The sequence below is a fragment of the Suricata suricatta genome, chromosome 7 (genome assembly GCF_006229205.1).
Source record: "Suricata suricatta isolate VVHF042 chromosome 7, meerkat_22Aug2017_6uvM2_HiC, whole genome shotgun sequence".
Lineage (NCBI taxonomy): Eukaryota > Metazoa > Chordata > Mammalia > Carnivora > Herpestidae > Suricata > Suricata suricatta.
In genome coordinates this window covers 100229761-100242106 of record NC_043706.1, presented here as the reverse complement: position 1 = coordinate 100242106, position 12346 = coordinate 100229761, and the positions used below count along the sequence as shown (strand labels likewise).

The 12346-nt window shown below is 41.2% G+C and overlaps 1 protein-coding gene across 2 annotated transcripts in view; it reads right to left on the bottom strand.

Moving 5' to 3' along the window:
- Nucleotides 1–12346, bottom strand: part of DSE (dermatan sulfate epimerase) — a 71569-nt gene that overhangs the window by 58168 nt on the left and 1055 nt on the right. Inside the window, exon 1 of one of the 2 annotated variants that reach the window (XM_029945587.1) lies at nucleotides 12080–12156. The exons of the other annotated variant lie outside the window; for it this stretch is intronic. The gene's annotated coding sequence lies outside the window, so the exon portion shown is untranslated. Of the gene's footprint in view, nucleotides 1–12079; nucleotides 12157–12346 lie in introns of those variants that run through there. 2 annotated transcript variants of the gene reach the window in all.

The following is a 12346-nucleotide window of genomic DNA, read 5'->3' as shown; positions in this document are numbered from 1 at the left end:
ACCTTTCTTGATTCTCATTTTTGTCTCACTAATCATAGTTCTTTGGCACCAAAGTCCCTGAGTACTTTCCAAATGTCCTCTCATGAATCATAATCAGAATACCACAGACTTGGTCTGTAAAACAATGATACACACATGTAATTAACCCTAAGACACAGGCACTGTCTTCTCAGGACTTGCCCATCTCAGTTATTGGCAACCATTCCTGCCAGCAATTCAGGTCCAAACTCCCCCTCCTTTCCTTACCCACTCTGTCTCCATGTTTAAGCCACCAGCCAATTCTGTTGACTCCATCCTCAAAATACACCCAGAATTCAGACACTTTCGCCACTGCCATAATGCTTAAGCCACACCATGTCTTGTCTGAATTACTGCAATGGCTTCCAAACTAGTCTGCCTGCCTTACCTCCCAATGGCCATTCTCAACACAGGAGCCAGAGCCATACTTGTTCGATCCCAATTCAGATTATAACACTGCTCCATTTAAAACCCTCCAACGGCTTCCCCATCATTCAGAGTAAGAACCAAAGTGCTTACAACTGCTCTCAAGACACTTTATGGCCTGGCCCTGTTGCCTCTCTGCCTTCATGACCTACAGCTCTCTTTCTCTCTTTCCCCATTCTAGCCATGTGGTCTCCTGGCTCTTCCAGTGCACATGGGGCACACTCCCTCCTCAGCACCTGTGTGCTTGTTCTTTCTGCCTAGAACGCTTCCCCCAGACATCTACATGGCTTGCTCCCTCACCTCCTTTACGTTTTTTGTTCAATGTCACTTCCTCAGTGAGGCTGACTGTGATCATTTTATTTAAATCAATCACCACCATCCCCTAACTCCCTTCTGGGTTTTATAATTTCTTTATAGTACCTTTAACCTTCTAATCTACTATGTAATTTACTTATTTCTTTTGTGTGCCTAGCTCCCCCTTCGAGACTGTAAGCACTTTGCTTCCTGCTACATCCCTAACACCTAGAAGAGTGCCCAGCACTTAAGAAACATGCGGAGATTATTTACTGAATAGATAAACGAATGTGCCAAGATGTAAAATTTTAAAAGAGATAATTATGCATATAATTATATAAGTATATACATGTAACTGCATATAAAAAATGATAAAAATTCTTTGTGTATCAAGACAAACCATTTGGAGGTAAAATGTACTACAACTTTGACCCTTTAAATCAGGGCAATGATTACAGTTTACTGACAGCTGCCACCACAGCCACTGCCTTCCAACCCTCCCCTGGGCACACAGCTCCCACTCTAGGTGAGAGGTGAAGGTGGCTTGCTGTGCCCCTAAGCCTCACCACGCCCTTGTTACAGTGCCTGGACCACCTCAGAAGCACTCTTCGCCCAGAGTATCTCATTTGGTTTCCCAACGGTCCATGGATGATTTTCATAGGTTTTTCTCACAGTCTTTTTCTAAACGCCATCTCAAAACTTCCAGTCCATTTTACATGAAGTTAAGACATTCCACCTCGTTTCCCATCTACTCCCGCTCGGACCAGGCAGGCCTCTCCTTCCACTGGATAGTTGTCTTGGTGCTAAGACTTTTTCACTGAAATTGTTCTGTTTTGAAATATAGAGTGATTCCCTCCATGTCCCCACTTTTAACTATATTCCCAAAGGTTATTATTATTATTATTATTATTTAATGGTTTGGTCTAAGGGCTTTATGAGTGCTGCTACTTCCAAATGCTTTTAAAAATAAGCTCCTGTACTAACATTTCTTTTAACTGGAGAACTTAAAAGAATAGGATGCTTTCTAATGAATTACTATTTCTTGTATATCTATACCACTCCTGTTATTTTGTGCTAAATATTTTATTACAGTGAGTTTTTATAGATACATGAAGTGTTACAACTATAAAACAACCTTTAAGGAAAAGAAAAGCTTTACTAGACTGTTGGAGACTATAATAACTGGACAGAACAAAAGAATAATCACTGGCCACAGATCCACAGGCCAAAAAAAAAGTGTCCTGCCAGAAATACCCCAAGTCCAGGGCACCTGGGTGGCTCAGTCAGTTAAGCATCTGACTTCAGCTCAGGTCATGATCTCCCAGTCTGTGAGTATGAGCCCTGCATCAGGCTCTGTGTTGACAGCTCAGAGTGTGGAGTCTGCCTCTGCTTCTGTGTTTCCCTCTCTCTCTGCCCCTCCCCTGCTTGCCCTCTGTCTGTCTCTCTCTCAATCTCTATCTCTCTCTCTGAAAAATAATAAACATGGGGCGCCGGGGTGGCTTGTCGGTTAAGCGTCCAGGTTCGGCTCAGGTCATGATCTCACGTTCGTGGGTTAAAGCCCCACGTTGGGTTCTGTGCTCTCAGCAAAGCTCAGAGCCTGGAGCCTGCTTCAGATTCTGTATCTCCCTCTTCCTGACCCTCCCCTGCTCACGCTGTCTCTCTCTGTCTCTCAAAAATAAATTAAAAAACATAAAAAAAGTTTTTTTAATAATAATAAACATTAAAAAAATAAATTAAAAAAATACCCCAAGTCAGAGCCTATAATATGGCCATTTAACATTTGTGTCTGTATTTCCAAGGTCATGCATGCTTAGCTGGGTATCTTGGTGAATCGACTGTCTACATTTCATACCGCTCTGAGAATCTGGCCCCATTCTGTACATCTCCTAACCTAGGCATATGCCTCTCATATCCGCCCTACCCACTTCACCTAATCTCTGCTCACAGCCGGATCCCACCTAGCTGTTTCTTTTGGTCAAACCTGACAGCATTCTCTTCGTGGAGCTGCATGCTGGAGAAAACTCCTTTTGCACTAATCTTATTTTTTAAACGTTCTTCTCAGGTCTAGTCCTAAATGAATGGGGAGGCTAGCTGACTACCCGTTGGGTAATTCCTGATTTAAATGAATCAGGCAAGGGGGACCAGGTGTCACTTAGGATCCTTCCAAAGTACAGGTTTTATAAAGAAATTTTGACTCTCAATGGCACCCTATCCTTCGTTATGCCCTCTTTTGGAGGCCATACCTCATTCTTTCCAACCCACAAGTGAGGTGGAACTAGTCTCTTCAATTCTTGGGGCCACCCTTTAGTTCTCTTAGTGACTCTCTCAGACTGACTCTCCTAGTACCTTCGCCACTTGAAATTACCACTTGTCAACGTGGTTCTTAATCACCTCATACCGGCATAGTTCAATATTCTTTGAGATTTCAGGAATAATGCCAGCCAAGAAGATGCTTACGCCATCTTAAAAGATGGCAAAAGAAATAAAACTTTTACACACACCACTAAAATGAAAAGGAGGATGTTTGCAAGAGAATGACAAACTACTATTGAACTTTACAGAAGTTAACACATCTGGCCGGGGTGGAGAAAGAAGGATGTACTGAGAAGGTGGTACCTGAATTGGACCTAAAAAGGTGTCAATAAAAATGTTTATATCTGTTTACTAATGTATGCATTTAGTACTAATTACATTAGCAGGGCTCTTAGTCTGGTCTTTTCCTAGAGTGTCATGTACCACTGATTACATGCGATACGGCCTTCAAGAAGTCCTTATGGAAAACAAGGAAAGAATAGATGCAGAATGATGGAAGAAAGGAAAGAGAATGTTACAGAAGTGAATTCCCATGCTTTTCCCAAGTTCTCCCCAAACTGGCAGCCACTCCCCTTCTCTGCTGACTCCTCTGCCAGTGCTTTGGCTTAGCTCTCCTGCTTGTGATGCTTTTTACCTTCCCTTTGTTGGCATAAAGTCCCCTGAAACCCAATTCATTCTCCCCTCCTAGATGGTATTCTCTGTCCATGTAACCCTACAGATCTCCTCTTTCCTGCGATTCTACTGCATGCATTCAGCTCTGTTCAGCATTTAGTTGTTCTCACAAAGCTGCCTAGTTGATTATCCTTCTCCAACCAGATTTTATAGCTCCCCACGCCTGGAAACCCATGTCATATTTATTTTGTATGTTTCCCCTCTTTGCTTCCACACAGACGTCCCTTCAAACAGAAGTACCCGGCAAATACTTGCTGAATGACTAAATCCTTTCAGTATTTCTATCGCTAAAGTATAACGTTCTTTCATCTAACTCTCCAGGTTCAAAAGTACATTGGAAGAAGTTATATATCAAAGTATTCATTCCCAGATTTATCTTTTCTAAAACTTGCAATCACTGAACGAAACTTCAGTGGCTTCACCAACAAGAAAAAAAGGTGTAGGCACACAAAGAGGGATCTGTTACATAACCACCTGACGCTACTAGCTCAACTCAGCTTCTTTAGGCACAGGATTTATCATTTTATGGCAATGTAGTGTATAAATACTACACACTGTGCTTCCCCAAGAAAGAGATATTGAAAGTAGACCAACTTAACCTGAAACTTGAAAGATGAAATTCAACAAGTAGAAGTGAAATTGAATTTATAAAGTTCCCAAGTTCCTACAGCAGATACTCAAGATGTTATTTGTTGATTTGAGTTTTATACGGAATAATTCTATACAAGTCACAGTACGTCTAAAAATTTTAATGGTGAAAATCTTAGAACTCTAACATAGTGCATGGTTAACATGGGATGAATCCAATCTGAACAATGTTGATTTCCTTTGAGGAAACAGAGAAGCTTAAAATTTCATGCTAGTATTTAAAAAAATTCTTTTAATGTTTATTTATTTGAGAAAGAAAGAGAGAGAGAGAGAGGGGAAGGAGCAGAGAGAGAAGGGGAGACACAGAATCTGAAGCAGGCTCCAGGCTCTGAGTTGTCAGCACAGAGCCCGACCTGGAGCTCGAACTCACCAAAGGGAGATCATGATCTGAGCTGAGTTGGATACTTAACTGACTAAGCCACCCAGGCACCCCTAAATTTCAAACTAATGTTTAAGAAAGGACAAATTGGACTGTTGCATAAAAGCAGCAGATTGGTCTTATTTTGCTCTCTACTACTAGATATCTCCGTAGAATCAATAGGTTCTAACTTGTGGAAGACTTAAAGGAGGGAAAGAAGAAATTAACCTTACCACCAGAGAGACCAGCAAAAGACCCTCTTACCTAAGATAACTTTGCAGGTGTTTCAGTGCTTCCAAGAATCAGAGTTTCCTTTGAAAAACCTAACTGTGAAAACATTTCAACACTGCTTTAAAACCATGGGCTGTAAAAGTAAGTTAAAACACTTAATTCCAATTGCCTAAAACACTGAATTTGCTGGGCTCCACTTCTCGCCCACTGACCCAATAATGGCTGAGAGTGCTTTTTCTAACACCTAATGTTGCATCCAAATGAACCTGCTTTTAAGATTATTACATCTTAAGTACTGCCCAATTTTAATATTGAGAAAAAACAGAACCACGGGTCTGACACCACATAGAATCTTCTCTTGGAGATTCTAGCTTCCTAAAGCAAAATGAAAGAAAGTTCACATTCTGATTTTATAAATACCATTATTATTTTTTTTAACCATAAATATTGTTAAAAGAAGTCTGGTAAATGAGAGAAGTTTCCAGACTCTTTCTGACATAGACAACCTCTGTATTTTGACCACATAACTGATGAATGCCCCATATGTTCCAATGGCCACTACTGCCAGTCTAGTTATACTATAAAAAAAGGAGCAGAAAAACATAAAAGATATTACTGAAAAGCCCAAATGGAATACTCTAGTCTGGTGCCAAAACCTTTTTTTTTTTTTTTAGATTTTCTAGATTAAAAAAGAAATGTGGAAAAGAAGTGTGGAGAAAAGCAACCTGTTTGGGGGAGAACAGATTAAGCAGAGAGAAGAGGAATTTTCAGATATTATAATGTTTATCTGAATAAAGACTGAGGATCTCTTATACACGATCAATATTTAGCCAGTGAGCAAATATTTGGTTCTAATAAACAAAAATGCTAAGTAGGAACTATGTAAGCAACTTGTGTTTCAAAAATGAAAACTGACAATTTCTTCTATATTCCTATACTTAAATCTTTTTTAATTCCTATGATTTTCTTATCAGATGAGCCAAATTCATAAAATTAGAACCTGAGAAAACAAAAGTTAATATCCCTCCAGGACAGCCTCACTTAAACCTTTCTAAACACAGAAAAACCCAAAGGCCTTTTTCAGAAAGCCATTCTAAAGGTTAAAACATTCAGACAAACATCCCTGTATTTAGCATAAATCCCTCTTGATGCTTGCTGTAAGTCGATTTCCTCTTCTTTTTCTTCAGGGAAGATGGAAAACAGCTGTTTAACATTCCCTTTCAGGCTACTTTTTCCTTCCGGCCAGGCCCACTCCCCGCCCAGGGAGACGTGTAAACACTGCAGGTGATTCCAAAATGCAGCTGGCTCCCAGGCTGCACGGTTGGTGAGCCTGGCCCCATCTGTACCTCCCACAATGATATCATTAAACAGCAAAGGCCACAAGAAAAGTTTTTCACCAGAATTTGTGGAATTCTAGAAATCCATTACTTACAGTCTATTCAGAGTAGACTCCAACAATAAAAACAGCGTTGTCCAAGAAGAATTACAGTCAGAACTGTGAAGAAGGTAAGCAGTGTTGTCCTGCAGCCAGCCTGTCTCCACTACTGCTCTATCCCGTGTGTCTGGGTGTTGAGTGTACCTTGGCACGGAACACTTTTAAAGTACTTGGTGATTTTTATCATGCAATTCTTAAGTTTCTTGTCACTGACGCTACTTTCTGGATGCAAGCTAACTTTAGCAATGCAATAACCCTTTCCATACTTCAATCTAAGGGAGTATTCTAATTTTTTCAAGTTTATTTTAAGTAGGCTCCACATCCAACGTGGGGCTTGAACTCGCAACCCTGAGATCAACAGCCACACTCTCTACTGACTGAGCCAGAAGGGCGCCTAAGGGAGTATTCTAAATCAAAATGTCAATCTGTAGTCTGTTACTTTTGTAAATGAGTAATTCCTGCTAGATTCACAACATAATCTGGAGATTACTGTGTTTTACACTAAAATTTATATAACCAGCCTAATGATTTTACCTCCCACTTCATGAATTGCTAATACCCCCGTTTTTCTTGCAACAGCCATTAGACTCCAACAGTAAAGCCAGTATACGGCCTGTGTACTTCATCAATAAAAATATTATAGACCCACAAGCTTGGTAAACCCATTTCCTTTACAAATTCCTTTTAAGAGTCATGAAATGCTGATTCAACTTTGTTGTGGCATAACATCTGCATGCATTAAGTTCCTATTGCTTAGTAGCTAAGTTTGTTACACATGAGAAAAATGCAGAAGCACTGATTTAATCAACAAATACAAATTACAACTCTAAGCCATATGCATACGCAGTGAATATTTCAAATGGAAAGATTTCAATGACAGCACAATGACTGATTGTGGACCTATTCAATATCTACTAAAAAAAGTAATGTATGTCATTTCAAACACACACAGGGAATCTTGCTATGTTTATCCTATTTTTTTTCACATTAATTGGGGGAAAGACAGGCACTATTAATTCCATAAATAATATGAAAAAATTAGGGAGGGGCTTGGGTGGCCCAGTCTGACATCTGCTCAGGTCATGATTTCAGAGTTCGTGGGTTTGAGCCCCACATCCGGCTCCCTTGCAGTCAGCTTCAATCCTTTGTCCCATCCCGCATCGCTCTCTGCCCCTCCCCCACTGGTTCTCATTCTCTCCCTCTCTTTCAAGATAAATAATAAAAAAAATATTTTTGGCATGCAGAAATATAGGTTCTTTTGCAAACTCTCTCTGACCCTGTCTAGTACAAAGCAGACAGACACAAATAACCTACAGTAGATACATCACATACATGTTAATTGAGAATTAATTGCATATATGCCTTCTATTTTTTAAAAACAGGACCATACTTATCTGATGGTTATAACCATTCCCAAATATAAAATGTCAAAATAAACTATGCTTAGTATCAGTGTGTTTATAGTTTCTACATATTACTGAAGAGGCAAATTCTGTTCTTTCAGGAATTGTTTACTAACATTCAATGACACCAAGTTCATGCTTATGGAAGATCTCGAAGGAGCTGAAACAACTAGAAGGAAATCCAGTGGTAATCTTAACACACATTAAAACTCACAGTGTTATTCTGAATTAAGAACTGAACAAACTACTTTATTCAAGAAATAAACAGATGGCTTCAATTTTCTTTTCTTCTCTTGCCAAATTAAAATCATTCCCTTTTCTCCTTTGTGATCTCCACCAGGCTCTGCGAATACTCTGCCTCCTGCAGGTTTATACTCTTCTGAGCGTCTGAAAGAGGATCTGGATTCCACACCCTAACAGGCCAGAGCTTGTCTGGATAGGCAGAAGCAAACACACCAAGGGTAAAGCACCCAAAGACCTGAAGTCAGCTAATGAGGACTGAGCCGTGAGCCTAGGGCTCTGCAGGAATTCTGGAATTAGAAGAGAATTCCATTCCCACAATGGAATCCTTACAAGGCCCAGAGTGGAAGTGGAGGGAGCTGTAAGAAGGGGGCCTGTCAAAAGCCAGTTTACGAAGTCTGGAAAGCACAGAAGCATTCGGCAGGAGCTGACAGTCCCTAGACAACAGTGAGTAGTAAAAGAGATAATAAACTAGATCTGTAGGAAAATGAAATGTAAGAGTCTTTAATAACATGAACGTGGACTCGTGAAGGAGAAAAGTTGAATTAAATGTGCAACATAGGTTCTTCTCATATTTAAGGCAGGCCACTAATTACTTGTAAAATGATAGACAAGTCTCTTACCCTCAGAGTCCTTCCATTTCCACACCCCTAAAATGAGGACAAGACACCTGCTCTATATCACTCTCCATTTCACTAGGCTAATCTACAAAAATACTAGATTTGAAAAAAATTTTTAAAGTACTAGGCAATTTTTAAATGCAAGTATTAGTATTGCCATGAGATCTGCCAGGTACTTAGCCATTCTTTCAGTTGTCTAAACACATATGAATTTGTAAGCAAAAATTTATTAATCCTAATGGCCCCTCTTGACCTAATACTTTCTACTAGTTTGAATCTTTTCTGGAACACTTCTCCACCACAAGCTAACCAAGCCAATCTTCTATACGTGATTAGAAGTTCTTCAACATGAAGTTTAGATGTGTCAGAATGCAGGACTAAGTTCATTCCCTAACAGAAAGATTTCTTCAAAGAACAATTATTACAATTAAAGATATTACCCACTTAATGCAGTGTCTAATTTTAAAAGGGAATTTCCTCTTAGAATTGGGCATTAGAGTTGGCAAGACTTTTTGAAATTCATCCATTTCCAATTATCGCTGTCACCAAGTGGGACGCATGGATCAGTGCCTCAGGAATCTGGGATTTTAATTTCTATTTCCTATTCTGCTGCTACTAACTCACCAAATGAATTGCATGGGAAAATAATTTCTCTTTTTGGTACTCTGGGCTCATACACCTGCCTTAATTGCCATGTTGGGCACTGCTTCTAGGTTTAGAGAATTTTATTGTGTCATCCAAACATCTGCTGGTAATTTGGTGACCCCCCCCACCCCCGTTAGGGGAAGATAATGTAATTCCAAGATGAGAAAACCCTAAGGCATCAGTAACAAGAACTGTTCTGTTGTCGTCCGTCCTCTGCTTGGACACACTCCTCAGAAGGTTGATGCCCACTGAACCCCAGGTGCCCTACCCACTCCTTCAGAAGAGTAAAAGTCCTGTCCCTTTTAGTAAATGAAACACCAATGTCCACCATGATGATGTCCTCTCTACCATGGGCTCTTCATCTCCTCAAAGGCCTGCCACAAACACACCCCAGGACAATAACAGTATTTGTCTGTTTTACTGGGGAAGAAGGGTTGAAAAAGAATAAAAATACTTATTGTATTTTAGACTCAAACATGCTAATGGTTAAGTAATACTTCATATATGCTACAATGATGAAATGCTAGTCTTTTACTAGTTTCTTTACCCCCTTTGAAAACATTGATTACTGATAACTAAATATAAGTTATATTATACTAAATATAATATAAAATATATTATTATATATTATATTAAATATTTTATCCTCTATTCCTCTCCAATCATTTGCTTTAATCGTAATACTGAATGGGAATAGTAATTTTTTCACACAACACAGTGTGTTTTTTTATTTGTACAAACCATTACAAATAAATACCAAAATAATCTCTTAAAACGCACATTAAGGTATACATATTTTCTTATGTAACTGCAGGATGCATTTTCACCTATGATACAAAACACTTTTTCAGAAATTAAGTAATTAAATCACCTTTAAAAAGCAGCACAGCAGGGGAGGGTGCCTGGGTGGCTCCCTTAGTTGAGTGTCCAACTCCTGATTTTGGCTCAGGTCATGAATGCTGAGCACGGAACCAGCTTGGGATTCTCCCTCTCCTTCTGCCCCTCTCCCCCACTCAAGAGCAAGCATACACTCTCTCTCTCTCATTAAAATAAACAGACAGACAGAAGCAAGCCCTGGGCAAGACAGGACATCTGTAAAGTTAAGAATTTCATGGATGGCCACCATGTCCCCTCCAGGCAGCACTGCAAGATACTGGACTAGCCAGACCACAAATCTCACTGAAAATCTGTATTTGCTAACCTGTGGACTAATTCCATAAATACTAAAGTAGATGCTCACATAAATGTTAGTCACTATAATGGTCCTGACCTCATGTGGCCAACTTAGCTGACTTCTTACCAGGTGTCCTCCCACACCAGGCTCCTAATCAGAGGGAGGCACATTAAACAGCTTTCACCCAGCAAAACCAGCAAAATCCTCATGGTGGCAAAGGCCAATACTGTGTTTGTCACAAATTTCCCTTTTTATCCAAATTCTTTGTTTTTTTGAGAACTCCCTTTTACTTGGTGACTATACTATCAATAGTTTTTAATCTGAATGTAAAAATGTACTTTGCAGGCCGTTTTTATTTAATTAACCAAAAACTGATGAAATTGATAAGTGACATGATACACCCATTAATGGAAAATGACACTTCCCAAGCTCAAACTCTCAGGTGCTTTTTATTTATGTTTTCTCCCTTTCCAGGTTGCCAGCTTCAAGAGAATTAGGGCAGTTTCTTAGATCTCTGTATATCCCCTCAATTACCAGCACTGTCTTGTACTTTTTGCTGTATTCACACAGAGGGATTACTAGATGATGGAGGCATTAAATTTCATCTTTTCTCCATTTTTACTAGAACATATCTAACCTACACACTTCATAAAAGGACTTGTGCCTGTATGGGGCACTTGGAAGAAAAAAGTTAACACATGACAGACAAATGGTCAGATAATCCTGTATTTTACTCTTCTATGAGCATTACATTTTTGTGACCCCATTTTGGGAGTACTGTCTAAAGATCCTACCAAAAACTGCACGTATAGCATGTCAGAGGTTATCACTTATTAAGAAACTTAAAAACAAAAACAAAAACGAAAAGGGGCCTCCGGAAAATTTAAAATCTGTTCAAAAATACTCCAAAAGTGTTTTTGAAACTATTTCTAAGTGAAAAAGTCTACTCCAGCATTGAATGTATCATTAACTAAGCCATGACTAACAAAAAAAAATTTTTTTAAGAACTTTATTACACGAAGATCCCTAGGAACTAGAAGTGTCATTTCCTGACCTAAGGAATTCCAGGTAAATGAGGCTCACCCCTGCTACTAAGCACTGGATTTGGTTTCAACACTGAATGCCAGCCAGCCCAAGCGAAGGCTGCTGCCTCAAATAGCGATGAAAACGACAAAGTTCTCAGGTCACAAACTTAGTTCGGAACCCAGCCGCGACAGACCTCGAGCCCATGTGGCATTGCTTACAGAGCTTCCCAGCCTGTGAGTCAAGCGTCCCACCACCACCACCACCACCAGGAGCTGCCTGAGAGTGAAGTTTACCCACAATTTCTCCTAGTTCGGCGGAGCCAAGCGGCGCTGGAATCCAGCATCTGGGGGGAGGGAGGCTCGGTACAGGCTGCCCGGGCTTCCGCAGCCGCACGGAGGGTCAGCCCGCGCCGGGGTCCGCACACACGACCATCACCACCCCCTCCCCAACTAGCAGGGCTCGCAGGGAAAGCAGGACGCGAGGCTGTGCCGCCCGGCCGGTCGGGGGAAGCTGGAGCCCCGAGGGCTGGCCGGGAGATCGCGGCGCCGACGCACCGCAAGCGAGCTGAGTCCTTACCGTGCGCCGACTCTGCGCCTGGCGCTCCAGGGCTGGGAAGGGGCTGGGAGCTGCCCCGACACGAGAAGCCCGCGGCTCCGGCTCCACGCCTCGCGCGCCCGCCAGCAGCCCAGCAGCGCGGGGCCCGGGCGCGCAGCCCGCGACGCTCCGCTCGGGGCCGAGGACGTGGCTTTCCGCCTCCCTCCGGCGCCCTGAGACCCGCCCGAGACCCCGGAAGAAAGATGAGCCGCGCGGGGCCCAGAACGGCGCCGCCGCGCGCCCTCCGCT